Source organism: Polyodon spathula, chromosome 3 (assembly GCF_017654505.1).
Source record: "Polyodon spathula isolate WHYD16114869_AA chromosome 3, ASM1765450v1, whole genome shotgun sequence".
NCBI classification, from domain to species: Eukaryota; Metazoa; Chordata; class Actinopteri; order Acipenseriformes; family Polyodontidae; genus Polyodon; species Polyodon spathula.
Window position 1 is genome coordinate 78,104,565 of NC_054536.1, and position 15,872 is coordinate 78,120,436.

Here is a 15,872-nt window from a genome sequence, read left to right on the forward strand (position 1 = left end):
AAAAAATATATAGGTCCTCCTTTTAGCAATATTTTGCACTTTTTTGTGAAAGTAAAACTAGTGAGAAACAAATCTATGAATTCACTTTCATTGTGCTGTCCAAAATGCATACAGAGCAAATTGCTTTGATAAACGAGACCAAGCTGTATAAAATGGCTACATGCATCAGCAAGAAGTAATGGGGCATCACTTTAAACTTTAAAATGAAAATCGGGGAAATAAAATAGCAAAAACTATGGGCACTATTTTAAAATTAGTGCAAAGGCAATGGCCAGTTTTGTGAGAGGACTAACCATGGCTATGTTTACGACAGAAAAAAAATGGTACACCGCCATCCTTCCTTTATAATACGATAACATTTTCCATTAAAAAAAAAAAAAAAAAAATTATTGAAGATTTACAACAAACTTGTCTGTGGCCTGAGATGGATGTCAATGTGCTTTAATTGTGGTGGGGCTAAGTTTAATAACAGTTCTTACAATTACATTTGGGTCAAAAAGGTATAATAAAACCTTGACACGTCAAGGCTGTGTACAGAAAAAAAACAAAATGAAAAACAATCACTCTCATACTTGTTCTGGAAGAAAACTTCTATTTGTAATAAATTGCACACAATCATTAATGAAAATTAGGTACCTCTTATGAGACGCTCCACGTTTTACATGAGAAATGAAATTTGAGCCACGTTATTTCTTGCCTTCAGAACAGTTCTTTTTATAGAATACTAAGAAAACATATTTCAAGTAACTTAAACCAATCCACACCCAGCCTTCCAGGTTCTATTAAATGCAGGCCCTTTATCAGTTACATTTAGACTTATGTTTTACCTGTGAAAATCCATCCAAAACTATTCTGTGAGAAGGAATTCCATTCTTTACTTCTTGGTCTATGAGTGCCTTTTCTGGGAGAAAAAAAAAAAAAAAAAAAAAAAATGGTTGTGAAAGAACCACACGCATTTTTTTAAAATCAATTTTACTCCCATTTTCTTACCCAAATTGGTATTATTTTTATTTTATTTATTTATTTATTTTTTATTTAGTTGTTGCCAATGTTTTTTTACCCCAGGTTTCTCCCCAGTTTGGAATGCCCAATTATTATTTGTATCCTGGTTCAACGCTGCAACCCCCCGGCGACTTGGGAAACGGAGGCTGGAACATGCGTTTTCTGAAACGCGCTCCTGCCAATCCATCATTTTTCGCACTGTGGATCCACAGCGAGGCCACCAGACCTATAGTGCCGGAGGACAACACAGATCTGATGGCTTCACTGCAGACGCCCTATCAGCGAAACAGGTCACTGGTGCACGGTGAACCGTGGATTCCCCTGCCGACCTAAGCCCTCCCTACCCGGGCAGAGCTTGGCCAGTTGTTAACTGCCCCCTACTAGGAACCTCCGGTCATGGTTGGCAGTGACATAGCCTGGATTCGAACCTGCGAAATTGGTATTTAAACTTCTTTGCTGAGCGGCAGTGCTTTTTACTGGTTAAGATATCGGGGATCCTATCGTTACTAAATTAATTTGTTATCTTAGATTAAGGAATTGTATGGAAGAGTTACTTAGGCAGGGCCAGATTGAGAATCCCTAGGGACCTTGGCACAACAGATTATTATAGCATGTGGAAAACAATTATTGAATAAAACTTACTGTTCTTTACTATGTTTTTTCTGCTCTTATTTGAGTACAGTACATTAATCAGAACAAACATAGCAGGCTGAGGGAGCATGCATGCAAGTAAAAGACCTTGGCAGTGGAAAAGTGGCCACACGTCAAAATGATGGGTCTTCCTTGAACCTCCATCTCTTTGCAGCATGAGAGCTCTGTGCAAGCTGTGGTGTATCACTGGTAAGGTCACAAATGAACAACTGGTGGTCCATGGTTGACTTGTTTCTAACTTATCACTCCTGCAAAGGCCTGAAACAAATCTGTGCTATAATGTATCTGATTATTATTTTAGTCATGTAGAAAAGGTGCTCTCCACTTTGTGAGCTACTTATTATTTTCTGCTGCCTGTTTGATTCCAGAATCATCTTCTTCTGCATCTGGACTAAGACCTTAGACCTACATGTAGATAATACTGCTTCAGCCTAACACAGTATGCATAACCCCATTCTTGCTTACAGTGCAGGAGACTTGTGTCTAAAAATACAGCCAAATCAGTAAATCAAATTAAAGAATATACAGTGTTCCTTTTACAGAAGTACCACCACACAAACCATGTGTACACATTTGTACTACAAGAGAGAAAATGCGTCAAATCCCAATTTTTAGATCTACTTTTTTTTTTTTTAAAGACAACACAGATTTTAATGGTGGAATTTATTAAAATACAGCACATGCCAACTCAAGAAAGCAGAAACCTGATCTGCCTGAACCCATTTTATAATTGTGTAAATTACTGCAGTGTACAGAACTCTTTTCTTGCAGCATTGTGTCTAAATTTTAATATTTTAACATTACACTACACACAAGTCCGTCCGTCCATCCGTCCCCCCGTCCCCCCACCCACTTCAGCTGTCAAAACACACACTTAAGTTCCATCTTGAAGAGAGTGCAATTAGGCAGTCTGTTGTTACCTCCAAAACTGTTAAATATTCTCCTTAATTATATTCATACACAACTGACAATACACTCTACTTTTAACCAATTGTATTATTATTTATTTTTTTAGTAACATGCAGTTAGATAATAAAACTGATTTCAAAAGCCTTACCAAGAAGGCATTACCATGTTCATATTTAACGTAACAGGCATTATTGGCCTAAAATGAAAATCAAAACAAGTTTCGAAGAGCAGAATAATCCCTCAATACAACAGGCAATTCTGTAAAGTGCTTCTTTAAAATCTGTACATGTTATTTATGTTCAATTTATAACATTGTGAACTTGAAGCAAACCCTATCTAGAATGTATTCTAATTATTTTAAATACATGTTTTAATTCAATATAAATCTGAGATCCACTTCACTAGTAAAAAACTGCTTACATTGCATAAGATAAAAATCTAGTAAGTGCTACTACAGCATTTTACCTACAGGCAAGTGAGAGATTCTTACATAACTGGGGCAGTTTTGCTTAAGTGCAAAGTTTTGTTCCATTCTTAATTAAAAATAACAATTAGATGACAACTGGTTTGCAGATTTGGTGAATCAATTAGAAACATTTTAAGTTAGACCTAAAGGGTACTTGTACCCAAAAATAACAAAAGCTCTCCAAGTGTTCCGCATATCCAATGAATGTTTTTCAATGCACCAATTTGGTCAACAAGTCTTGTGTTTAGCAATGTTTTCAATTTCTTTTCCACTTTCTGGGTCAAGTAACTTGAGGGAGCTGACATACTGGAGCCTTTCAGGCAGTGACGTGACGTCAAGTCGTTGATTTCTCCGATAGGCCAAAAGTTGTGCGCATCGGTTTATGGGATACAGCGGTGAAAATCCATATCGTGCGACATGGGGAGTGCAAAGCTTTCGGGTGCTTGAATAATAAGTGTAAAAACAAGACAAAAAAGTTATTTTGTGTGCCAAAGCCTATTAATTCAGAACGGCCGATCATAGCATAACATAATAGCACTACATAATTTGAGAACAGGGCATACACTGAAATTCTTTCGTGCATGAGGACCAGGTTGAACCTGAATGCTACAAAAGAAACATGCAGGCAGAGCTTCTGGGGTATGAATGCAAAATTAAGCTAAAACCTGATGTGCTGCCAACAATATTTGCCCACAGGAAGAAAACGTCACACATCAAAGGCCATCGGTTAGCATGACAAAATCATCAAAAGATAGGTCATTGTATATAACTTGATTGTATTCATTAACAATAAGGAATAAAATACATCAAAGTGGGCAAGATAAATGACGAAACCGAAGGTCAATGTTACCAGACGTCAGAGATACTAGTATTACATGCATTTTATTGCTCACTTTGCCGTTCTTTTTATCAGCTGTAGCCGTTTACAAAAGTGTAACAGTTGTATGAATTATAGAAAAAGCGATAAGGATTCTGCTTTCTCTTTATTATCGTTTTCCAGTTTGGAAATTGTTACTCTTCAGTTTTTCACTGTTTCACGTACTTCTGTTATTATTATTTTCTATGGATGTAATCCACACAACAAGAAGGTAGGCATCGTCTTACATGCCTTCCCAGGAGCTGCCATGGTGGATGTATCTAGTAAAGATATGATAGGCCATTAGCCTATACTGCCTGAAGGAGGTAAAAAAAAACTGTATTGCAACATTTGTCAAACATTTATTACGCAATTAATTAAGCCTATATTTTTATGACACCTGACATTAGCACATTTATAGAGGATCCTTTACTTGGCGCGTGCAAGCAGTTCATGTTCCTGACAACGCAGACATTCCTTGTCAGTTTTCTGCAAAACACACTTACTACAAGTGCACCACGTATTTGGCCCCTTCTTGGTTTGGTTTTCTCAGATTAGGCTCGCCCTCGTTATCCTCGTCTAAATATTCACTATCGCTGCCTCACAAACTTAAACTGCGGCAGTACGACCTCAACGGTTCATAGAAGTACCCTTCTATTTGACTTTCTTCATCCATAATAACCAGATAAATGCTGTTGCAAATTACTGTGTTAGCTGCAGCTAAGGACTAGCAGTATTCGGAAATAGGGAAATCAACGACCCGACGTCATATCCTGTGCACCATGACATATAAACTGTGAGGTACAAGAATGAAAAAATGCTGCACCAGCTGTTTTGTTAAATTAAAAAGGACATACTTACGCGTGAGTGCAGATATATTTCACATGATGTGTTCGGATCCTGCAAACATCTCTGCCCAGCTATTTCTGTGCACAGAAAAACATTAAATAAAAAGAAAACTCAGTGCCAATAAGTTTGTATTCCTCAAGAAAATAATAAAGTATATCTAGTAAGTTTTCCACCAGTAACTACAAAGAGGGTATATGGGTCTGTCTTCTGCTTTATGAAAGTGTGTTTAGGAATTAAAATGTTAGGGTTGTTTTAAAGTATACGAGTTGAACAGTATAAGAGTTAAACAGTATAAGAGTATACGAGTTAAACAGCATAAGAGTATACGAGTTAAACAGCATAAGAGTATACGAGTTAAAGTATAAAGTGTGGACCTACAACAGAGCCAGACCATGTTTTCAGGATAGAATACCTCCATATTAAACTATTTAAAGTGGTTAATTTATCATCAGTGCTGCTTATCATGAAACAAACTGTTCCACACCCTGAAGCAAATTTAACTATCTTTTACCTGTGTGTCATTTTCGTGTACTGAAAAACTGATGAAAATGTTGGTCGCTACAGTCACTGCGTTGAGGGTGGAGCACTCTCAAGCCTCACTATCATAACAAGGGCAATTTCTAATTCTGCTTCTCTACTTTTACAAGGGTTATGTAAATGTTAATTTGACCAATACGATTTACAAATATATATATTATATATTATATAATATTAGACTGTTTATGTATGCCATATATATATATATATATATATATAGATACATACCCAGTTATGTACCCAGTATATATATAAGTTCATACAGGAATATAACCTTTAATGTAAAAGGATGAAAAAATAATACTAATGATGAAATATCCGTGCTTTAACAATTATAAAATCATGATAAAGTATCCAAATATATGTAAATGAGATAAGTCTTCTTCAAATGGTTTCAACACAAGTGGTTATAAAATGTTTGAAATAACCCTTCAACAATAAACTTATTGATTTGCTCTAATTTTGCAAGGATACACCATCATATTTTGAAACTACATTAGTCCAGTCTGTGTCTGCTATTTATGTTAGTAAAGCTATTACTACCTGGATACGATACTTTCCTATTTTATGTTAACTTAAATAGCCACGTTGTATTGTAACAAGAGGTGATGGGAAAATTTGGTAACTATCTCATATACTTTGTCTAGTTTATTTATTAAAAAACAATACAGAACGTTTAATGTAAAACGACATAATCAAGGCATCCGATTACAGTGATATTTACTCTAGGAATTGTATAATAATGTATTTATCTGTAATGTTATTATAATTAAACGCCACAAATCAAGACAACTGATCTTAGTACACACGTTAAAATACGACAGACAGCAGTCTCTGTATTCACGCGACGCCCCTCAATACAAAATACTAAAACAAGAACAAATTGTAATGATCTGCTTTTTAAATGTACCACCTAGCATAACTTAACGCAACAGTGGCTTTCCGAGCAGCGGGGACTATGGTAGGAAGCGTCGCTGACATTTTGTTACGACACATTCTACGAACTGACAACTGATCTAATTCCTACTGGACAATTTGCTATTTCACAACTTTTTTTAAAAAAAACCCCGTCAGTATCAAATTCCAGACACATTACCTTCGATGAAGATTTTAATAGATACGCTATACAATCTACAAATGTAATTCATACGTCAAAAAGATCTGTCTGTACAGTAACAATACAGTCAAATGCTGGTGTCGTAATCCTCATCTTTGAGTTGGATGACAGTACGCATTTATCCGTGTTAATTTATACCACGTGGGAGTGAGAGTTACAGTCTGTTTCTGAAAACACCGTTGGTAAGGGGCTGGACCTTCTCCGAAATTTACCCAGGATATCACTTGCAACCCTCCGACCCAGCCCAGGAGCGAAGAACTACGGCCTTGAGTGCTGTTATTTTAAAGTGATTGCGTTTGTATTCCTTTAGGAAAAGTTTGTGTTTAAATTTGTATGCAATACATCCCCATACATCCAAGTTATATAGAGCAGGTGCATTCAATTTAACGGACTCGAAGGGACAATGGAATCAGTACTTTATAATATAAAGTAAGTACACGTAAAACATTTCGAAATGCTGTATTGTAGCGAATGTAAGCACCTTAAATATAAACAACAATACAAGAAAGCTAAACTGCCAAAGAACGGGCGTTTATAAATTATTTGTACAAAACACGATGTAGTTGTACAATGTAAGTAATACAGTATAATTTTATGAATTTATATTTTCGGTAAATGTAATTAAAATTGCATACGTCATACATTTAAACTGTACAACGGCTGTGTCAACAAAAACATAAGAATACAAGTAAACGGCAACTGTTTTTCCCGTTTGACGTTACAAATTGCGCCGTGAATGAATTTACTATCCCGGATGTACCTTACTGGCGCAAAATACATACCCGTGCAACAATAAAACTACGTACTAAACAGTATGTATTAAACGCAAAAGACCTGTCAGTGGAACAGGGGAATTGCATGTATTAAACGGTGTATACGTTATAAATGTGTCCGTTTCAAGCAATCCCCATTGAATCCCACGTTGTTTGGCAGGGATACGTTGTTATAAACGGAACTCCGTTCTAACAGGATCCGTTTTGGAGTACACCTGTAATGGTGGCTAAATTGGGAGCAAACGTACATTTCAGAGATGAGTTAAATAAACTGAATTAATATAAAAGCTAGAAATAGTAACCGAGCTATGAATACATGATATCGTGCTAGGCTATTAATTATTCTCAAAAATGGGGCCAGATTATGCTTAAACTAGAAACCGAATATAGACTTTCAGAAACAAATAAATCATTCATGGTTACCTACTTTTGCATTATATTTATATTACGCCTAAAATGAACAGCAGCTGCAGGATGTACTTCTTTATGGTGGGGGTTGCTCTGTGGACAGGCGTGCCATATCATTAACAGGCTGCAAGAAAAAATAAAAACAGCCTGTGAATAAAATATGTTATGAGATCACTTTCACCCAGCAACCCAACTAATGGTGCTCACCAATGACAAGTTGAGATGTTATGACTTTTAGACACTTCTGACCTTGATTGAAAGATGAGACATCTGCAGGTCAAATGGATTTCAACCCCAGCTCAGTAATTATCCTGATAATGTTATGACATTTTTTTTTTTTTTCAGGAGAAAAGACGAAGCATCAATGACAGAGACAGAGAGGGAATCGCCCTTGACTTGGATTTGAAGGCGGTCATACCCTGTTTTACCTTGTATATGGATATAATGAGGACCACAGGTGAGATTAAAACAAGTACACACCAAAGTATCTATTGAAATGTTTATATTTAAATGTCCTCTTCAGTCAAACAATGGATGTAATTAAACTTGTCAGTGGAGATAGAACTATATATATATATATATATATATATATATATATATATATATATATATATATATATATTCAGTTCAATAAAAAAACATCCACAATCCAGACTACCATGAACTTGAGAAATGCAAAATTACTTCAGAACGCCTCTCTGATATTTTCAGGTAGTGTAATGTTTTTAGAATAGTTTGTTTCTTAAAGGTTAATTTAACAAAAAAACAAAACAAAACCCCTAAATGATATGGTTGTTCTTAAAAAAAAATATGTTTTAAATAAATAAAAGATGAACACGATCAAGTTCTTCACCAATGTAACCCACGTACACAGTGCTATGCAAAATGGCTACAGGAAAGTGAGTTGTGCTTTACAATTGAAAAAAAGTTGGAAATACTAAACCTTCTGGAAAAGGTTTCTTACAGGGATAAAATAGCACAAGATTTTAGAATTACAGGGATAAAATAGCACAAGATTTTAGAATTGGAAAGAGCACTGTGACTGATATTAAAGTCTGCCCCAGATATTAAAAAAGTTAGCGGTCTTTGATCGTAGGGGTGGGATTTGAGAAATATATTGCTCGAGTACTTGAGCATTACAACTTATGAGTACTCAAATCCGTCTCCACCCTCCTCTACATAATAGTTTACATAAACCTCCCAAACATTGCCACAAGCCCTATTTTTAAATGCCAATCTAACACACAATCAACTGTATTAAGTAATGAATATACAGTTTTCCTTCTTGTGCAGTTAATTGTATATGGTCAAGTATTACTAAATAACATAACGCATTCAAATTAACATATTCACACAAGCTTTACATTGAGTTGTTAAATAGGGATGCCTGGCCTACTTGTCTGAAGTGTGTCTCGGAGGTCTTTTGTTTTCGTGCAGTAGTTCCAATATACAAACAAGATTGTACTAAACATAAACGGCTGTTCGGTCCAAAATCATACAGAACAATATCAAATTAAAAAAGTCTTCCGCCTACGGAAAGATTGGAAAATGGGGTCCACGAGTCTGTGGTAATTGCAACTTTTTTCCTCCCTTTTGAAAGTTTTGTATGAACAGCTGCAGCACAATTTTCTTTAAGTTTTTCCAGGCTCACAGTTACTATTTTACGGGTCGGCAAAGTATGGCTCAACAAATGTCATCACATTTTGAAATCCATCAGGTTCTACTAAGCTAAGTCTGGAAATTCAATGGCCTCTTATCTTAAAAACTGATATACAATAAACTCCATATTATGTTTTTGTGCCGAATGTAATCTAAGTGAATTGTACAATCCAAAGAAGTATATTTTATAATGCTCAGACAAACACAGGAATTTCATGTTCGGATGTTCGCTCATAATTTAAATATTCGTTTGGACATTTGTTAGTTTTCAAAAAGTTCAGAATGTACCAGCTTTGCAGACATTGTCGGAGTGATTTTGGCCCATTGTTCTTGGCAGATTTGATCCAGGTTGTTCAGGTTGGTTGGACGACGCTTGTGGACTGCAATTTTCTTCTGAAATATCTTGCTTGCATAAGTATTCAACCCCTGTGCTGTGGAAGCTCCCAGTTTGCACTGATGAAAGAAATTGCCCAAACGAGGACACAATTACCTTACCATTGAACCATTAAAGTTGCTGTCACATTTTCTGGATAAAAACCCCACTGTTGAAGGATTGTTGGTAAGGCTGTGAATCTGAAGGAAAATAAAGACCAAAGAGCATTCTACAGAAGTTAGAGATAAAGTAATACAAATGCATAGATTAGGGAAAGGGTACAAAATAATATCCAAGTGTTTGGATATCCCAGTGAGCACAGTTGGATCAATAATTAGGAAGTGGAAGCTGCATCACACCACCCAGGCAGTGCCAAGAAAAGGTCGTCCCTCAAAACCCAGGGCTCAAACAAGAGGGAGACTTGTGAGAGAAGCCACAGAGAGGCCAACAATCACTTTGAAGGAGCTACAGAGTTCAGTGGCTGGGAGTGGAGTAATGGTGCACCAGTCAACCATATCAAGAGCTCTGCATAACACTGGCCTGTATGGGAGGGTGGCAAGAAAGAAGCCATTACTCAAAAAGTACATTCTGAAAGCCTATCTGGAGTTTGCCAGAAAGCATTAGAGTGACCCAGCTGTGATGTGGGAAAAGGTTTTGTGGTCAGATGAAACTAAGATAGAGTTTTTTGGCCAAAACTCAAAGCGCTATGTGTGGCGCAAACCTAACACTGCACATGCCTCAAGACACACCATCCCTACAGTGAAGTATGGTGGTGGCAGCATCATGCTGTGGGGATGCTTCTCATCAGCAGGGACTGGGCATCTTGTTACAATTGAAGGAAGAATGGATGGAGCAAAATACAGGAAAATACTGCAAGAGAATCTGCTTCAGTCCACTAAAAAACTGAAGCTTGGGAGGAAATTCACCTTTCAGCAGGACAATGATCCCAAGCACAAGGCCAAAGCAACATTGGAGTGGCTCAAGAACAAAAAGGTGAATGTCCTACAGTGGCCCATTCAAAGTCCTGATCTCAATCCCATTGAGAATCTGTGGCACTATTTGAAAATTGCGGTCCACAAGCGTCGTCCAACCAACCTGAACAACCTGGAGCAAATCTGTCAAGAAGAATGGGCCAAAATCACATGCCCCAAAAGACTTAAAGCTGTATTGCAGCGAAAGGTGGCTCTACCAAATATTAATGTGTGGGGGTTGAATACTTATGCAAGCAAGACATTTCAGTTTTTTATTTTTCTTAAAAATATTTCCCAACATAAAACCAATGTCACCTTACAATAATTGATTTTGAGTTTAAGTGTTTTAAAATAAACTATCGAACAGAACGAAATTTCAATGTACCATTTGTAATTCAGTAATATGAGAGAATTGGTCAGGGGTCTGAATACTTTTGCAAGCCACTGTATATATCTATTTATCTATCTATCTATCTATCTATCTATCTATATATATATATATATATATATATATATATATATATATATATATATATATATATACACACACACATTAATCTCACATCTCACATCACACAAAGCTCTTTTTCATTTGCCATTTTTAAAACTGTCTTGTAATTTTGGTGAGGTGGTAAATAAGTGCAAGGTATTCTAGGGAATACCAACATCTGATTCTTGTATCTCAATACATGTTAAAAATAGTCATTTGAATATTCAGGTATTTGCCTCAGTACTACTTTTTATGAGATTTGTATAATATTTTGAGAAATTATTATTAAATTATACAGGTTTTATTGTATTTTGCGATGTAGTGACTTTCAATTCTGTAAACATAAAACTACTCAAACATCCTCAAATATTTTCAGATAGAAGTTGTATGAAATAATATATGTATTTTGCAATTGATGATTACTGGGATAATCTTACATAGATTTAAAAACGGCTGCATTCACGATTCGCACACAGTCCTCCTAGACCAGTGTTCTTCTTTAATTTTCAGAGGAGGGCCACTTTCGCCGATAAGACATCAGTGTGAGGGCCGCCACACCGCCTTTTTCACATTTGTGTATTGTCAGAGGCCGCACTAAAGTCCACCAGGGGCCACCAGCGGCCCACGGAGCTTGCAATGAAGAACACTTTCCTAGGGGATAACGTAATCACGCCCCGTTTGACTCACTCTATAGCTAATGTTGTTATGGATGTTTTCTTTTTACCTCCATCAGTACCTCCATCCACAGTAATTATTGAATATTTTAATTTCAACTGGTGAAGCATTGAACTTGTGTTTTTGTGGTACGCCAATTTTGTTTGGCATAATTATGTACACAGCACGGTTTTCTCGCCCAGTTCCTCAAAATAATTCCAACCGTGTCTTTGCCTCGTTCCTTTGTTTAGGTTACTGTTTATAACAAACATACCATGTCTGCTACAGCATGAACACAATGAGCCACTGAAGCACTATATATATATATAAATACAATAAAAAAATACAGTGGGAATATTTAGTTCAGTTGCATTGTATATTAATATTGTTTTTTTGTTTTGTTTTTTTTGTCACAGACCTGTAAAGCGCTTTATTATGAAAGGCGCTATATAATAATAATGATACAGTACCTAATAATAGACCTGGGCAGAGCAGATCCCACTGATCCTATTGACCTCAAACTAGTCAATGGCAGAGGGATCACAGTGCAGCCAGTGAAGAGTGACTATTGTGTGTAGCTAGTGGAGGAGGTAGGAACCTTTGGGAATAGTTAAGTCAACTTTTAATTTGGATGGAAAACATGGATTTAATTGTTCAATGCCTCATATTTGAAACCTGATTTTTAAAACATGGTAAACGGAGTTTGAGTAATATTATATTTATGAATTTCAAAGGTATAAATAGCACTTAAACCACAGAACATTTTAGACTGAAAACCTGCAGAAATCTGAAAAATCTTCAGGTCATTTTACAACGTTGCAATTGAGTCCTAGTTTTCACAAAGTATTTTGCCTGCACATTGCAATGTAAAACTAATTGTGACCACTAGGTGGCAATATTTCATCATGTCTGTGACTTGAGTAGAGCTAAAGATTTGAACAGTCTGTTCTCTCTTGAGGCATCTGTTTTTAGTTGTTTATCAACTCCAGGCAACTTCTGCTTACAGTATTTTCTTAATATAACATGCATACTCATATTAACTATATTTTGTTAGTAATTGTACATTGTTAATTCAAATCATCATTAGTAATAAAGGTAATGAAAGATATAAACCACGATGGGCCGTGCAGTTCCCATGATATGTACCACGTCTGGGGTGGTGATAAGGCCCAAGGCGTCAGCAGAGGAAAAACATTACCAAGGAGGAACAGTTCATAACTAACAATTATTTGTTTCTTTCAGATTCTTTTCTTCCTTACGTCAAGGCATCATGTGAGATGTTATATCCTCTGAGGGTCGACTCCGGTCGTTAACTGGGACCCAGTCGTGAGGCCGAGCCTATAACGACTACGCGGGAAGTCAGAGGACTGTTATCTTTTCTGGGGCCTGGAGGCCATTAGGGCTAGCCTCGACTCCATAGGGAAGGTTTTTTTTGGTAGGGAGTCTGGCCCGTCCTTTCTCTCTCTCGCTCTCTCCTCTGCTCTAGAGGCCAAGCCTTGAATCCCAAGTTGCAAAACACTCCCTCTCGCAGCCCTGGTTCCCACCTCATGAAATTACAATTATTTAGGACACTTATAAGTGATTTAAGTAGTTTGTGCTTTTAAATTATACAACTAAACAGGACATTACGCACTGCCTTCTCGTTTGCCATATACTGATGTACACTGAAATTCTTTGATACATAAAGGAAGTAATGGGATAAACCGAAGCAAAAGAACATGTTCCTAAATAATTTACTGGTTAAGGAACTCAAAAGACAAGGACATTATTAATCCAGCTATTTGAACAATTACTCATTTCCACAGTGTGCCATTCTGCTGTTGATGAAAGTAGTAATAAATTAGCGGAAAACCGTGGCTATTCACTTTCAAAGAGAAATGTGCATTTTTATTGTTGTTTACAGGTGAAAGGGAAATGAGGAAAACAAAATAACTGTATGAATGAAAACAGGAAACAGATGCTTGGTGATGTGTATGACATTAAATGGTATGACGTGGCTGATGTAGGGAATGTGGAATTAGTCGGCAGCAGCTGTATCCTGACTTGGATGTTTAAACACTGCACATCCATACACACACTCAAAACGAGTGCCCAGCATAACATTAAAGCCCAATCGGAAGATAGATCAGGTGTTTTCCTTGATTTGAAAAATGTAGTGATGCAGCTTGCGGTGTGTGGAAATGACATCCCAGTGCATCCAACAAGGAAGAACTGATATCTGCCAACATTCCACCGGCGTCCTCCAGCACATTCCATACATTCCTGTCTAAAAGCAGTGATGACAAACAGTGGGAATGCAGAACTTACTAATTACCAGTGTCAGGAAAAATGTCCAAAATCCACAATTGCAGACAGGCACACTGTGTAAAAGGTTCTATACTATAGCCTTTTCTCTGTAAATACATATTTTTTATATTAAGATAGTACCGTTGAATGTATTGCTATGAACACTATTTTATTAAATCCTAAACCTACGTATGTTTTTAAACTATAACTTTAAAAGTTCAATTAAAATTTTGGAGCAGCTTTTGAAAGGTAACAAATTACCAAAACTATGAGTACTGTGAAAGCAATAACACCACAGATGTTAAAATATGGTCCAATATCTGCACACCTAGGGGTGTTGCCTGCTTTACTTGAACACCATGGAGTGTCTTATTGTGCTTATAAAATGACCACCATTCCACCCTTAGCAAAGGGAATCAAAGTTCCACGCCGTGCTGGTGTGGTGACTTGTTTGCAAAGGTTGGAAAATGTGTTAGCCAATGAGATTGCTCCGTCTTTTCTTATTTAATACTAACAGTGCATAAAATTTGACCACTGCCAGTTACTTTAATTGTTTGTTTTATTGTATGGTGCCTTTTAAAAGACACTAAAGATAGCAGTGGAATTTAATCATCATGGATAGACCCTGAGTTGGGAAAGCAAGTGAAGCCAGTCCAAAACAAATGCGTAATAGAAAAATAAGACACAATTTAATCTGGAACAAAATACACTTTCTTAGTGTATTACATAACACAGTCAGCCCCATCTTGAGTACTTAATTTAAAATTGCATTTAGGCCACGTTAACTTTACTAAGCTCTGGCTTGTCTATACAAACCAAACAAGATTGTTAAAAAAAAAAAAAAAATCATGACATTGTACATATGTGGTAGAAATTTGAGCTGTCTGTCTCCAGTTATCCTGCACTTTGTTAGGACCCCTCAGGGACGATTTGTTTTCCATCTGATAAAAACTTGCCTGTCATATATGTGAATTTCTTGTGTAAATATTTTTAAGTACCAGAATTAAATACTGCGGGGACCAGCTTCTATTTGCTATGTTTAATCGAAGGGGTCCTTGTTTTATTAATGAAGGCACACACATTGTACACATTCTGTTTGCAAGAGGATTCTGCAATAACAGGAAAGGCATTTATCAGGCAACATTGCAGGAAGTTACCAATTTCAGACATACAGTATTGTCAACATACAAAAATATTTGTGAATATGTGTTACAAATGCAGAACAAATTTCCTATGAAAAACAAATGGATGGGGTGACAGATTTACTATTGAATGAATTCATGAACATTTGAAAAAAAAGAAAGATTGGCCAATTTAGTTTGCTTTGGAAGAAAGTTTAAATAAATCAGTCATCAGATTTAAAATAATGCCCATTGATTACATTTTAAATCTATGTTCATTCCTCCTATCTAAAATGCAAGAAGGTAAAATTATATAAACACCTTCACTGAAAATGTGAAAGCAGTGTAGTAAATCATAGTGCAAAGATGTTAAATTAATAATTTTTAAAAAGTGAACAATTCTTGCAAAGTGCTTGGATCATTAGTTTTTTGGGGTTTTTTTGTTTACTATAGTGTGCATGATCACACATTTTCCTGTGGTCATTCTTACAGGCTCTTATATTCAGTTCTCAAGATATTAATATTAGAAGTGGTAGCTAAAATAATCTATATTTTTCTGTATTATTCCTACCTCGCCGTTTAAGATTATTTTGTTTTTTCTTTTTATTATGATTTTTATTATCCAATGTGTCGTCCAGTGCCAATGAGAATTTTAAGTTAATAACTTGAAAACAACCTGAAATGTGGTAGAAAATTCAGATGCAACCATCTATTTAACAGCAGTTGGATCACAAGTTTCTAAATTGGTCA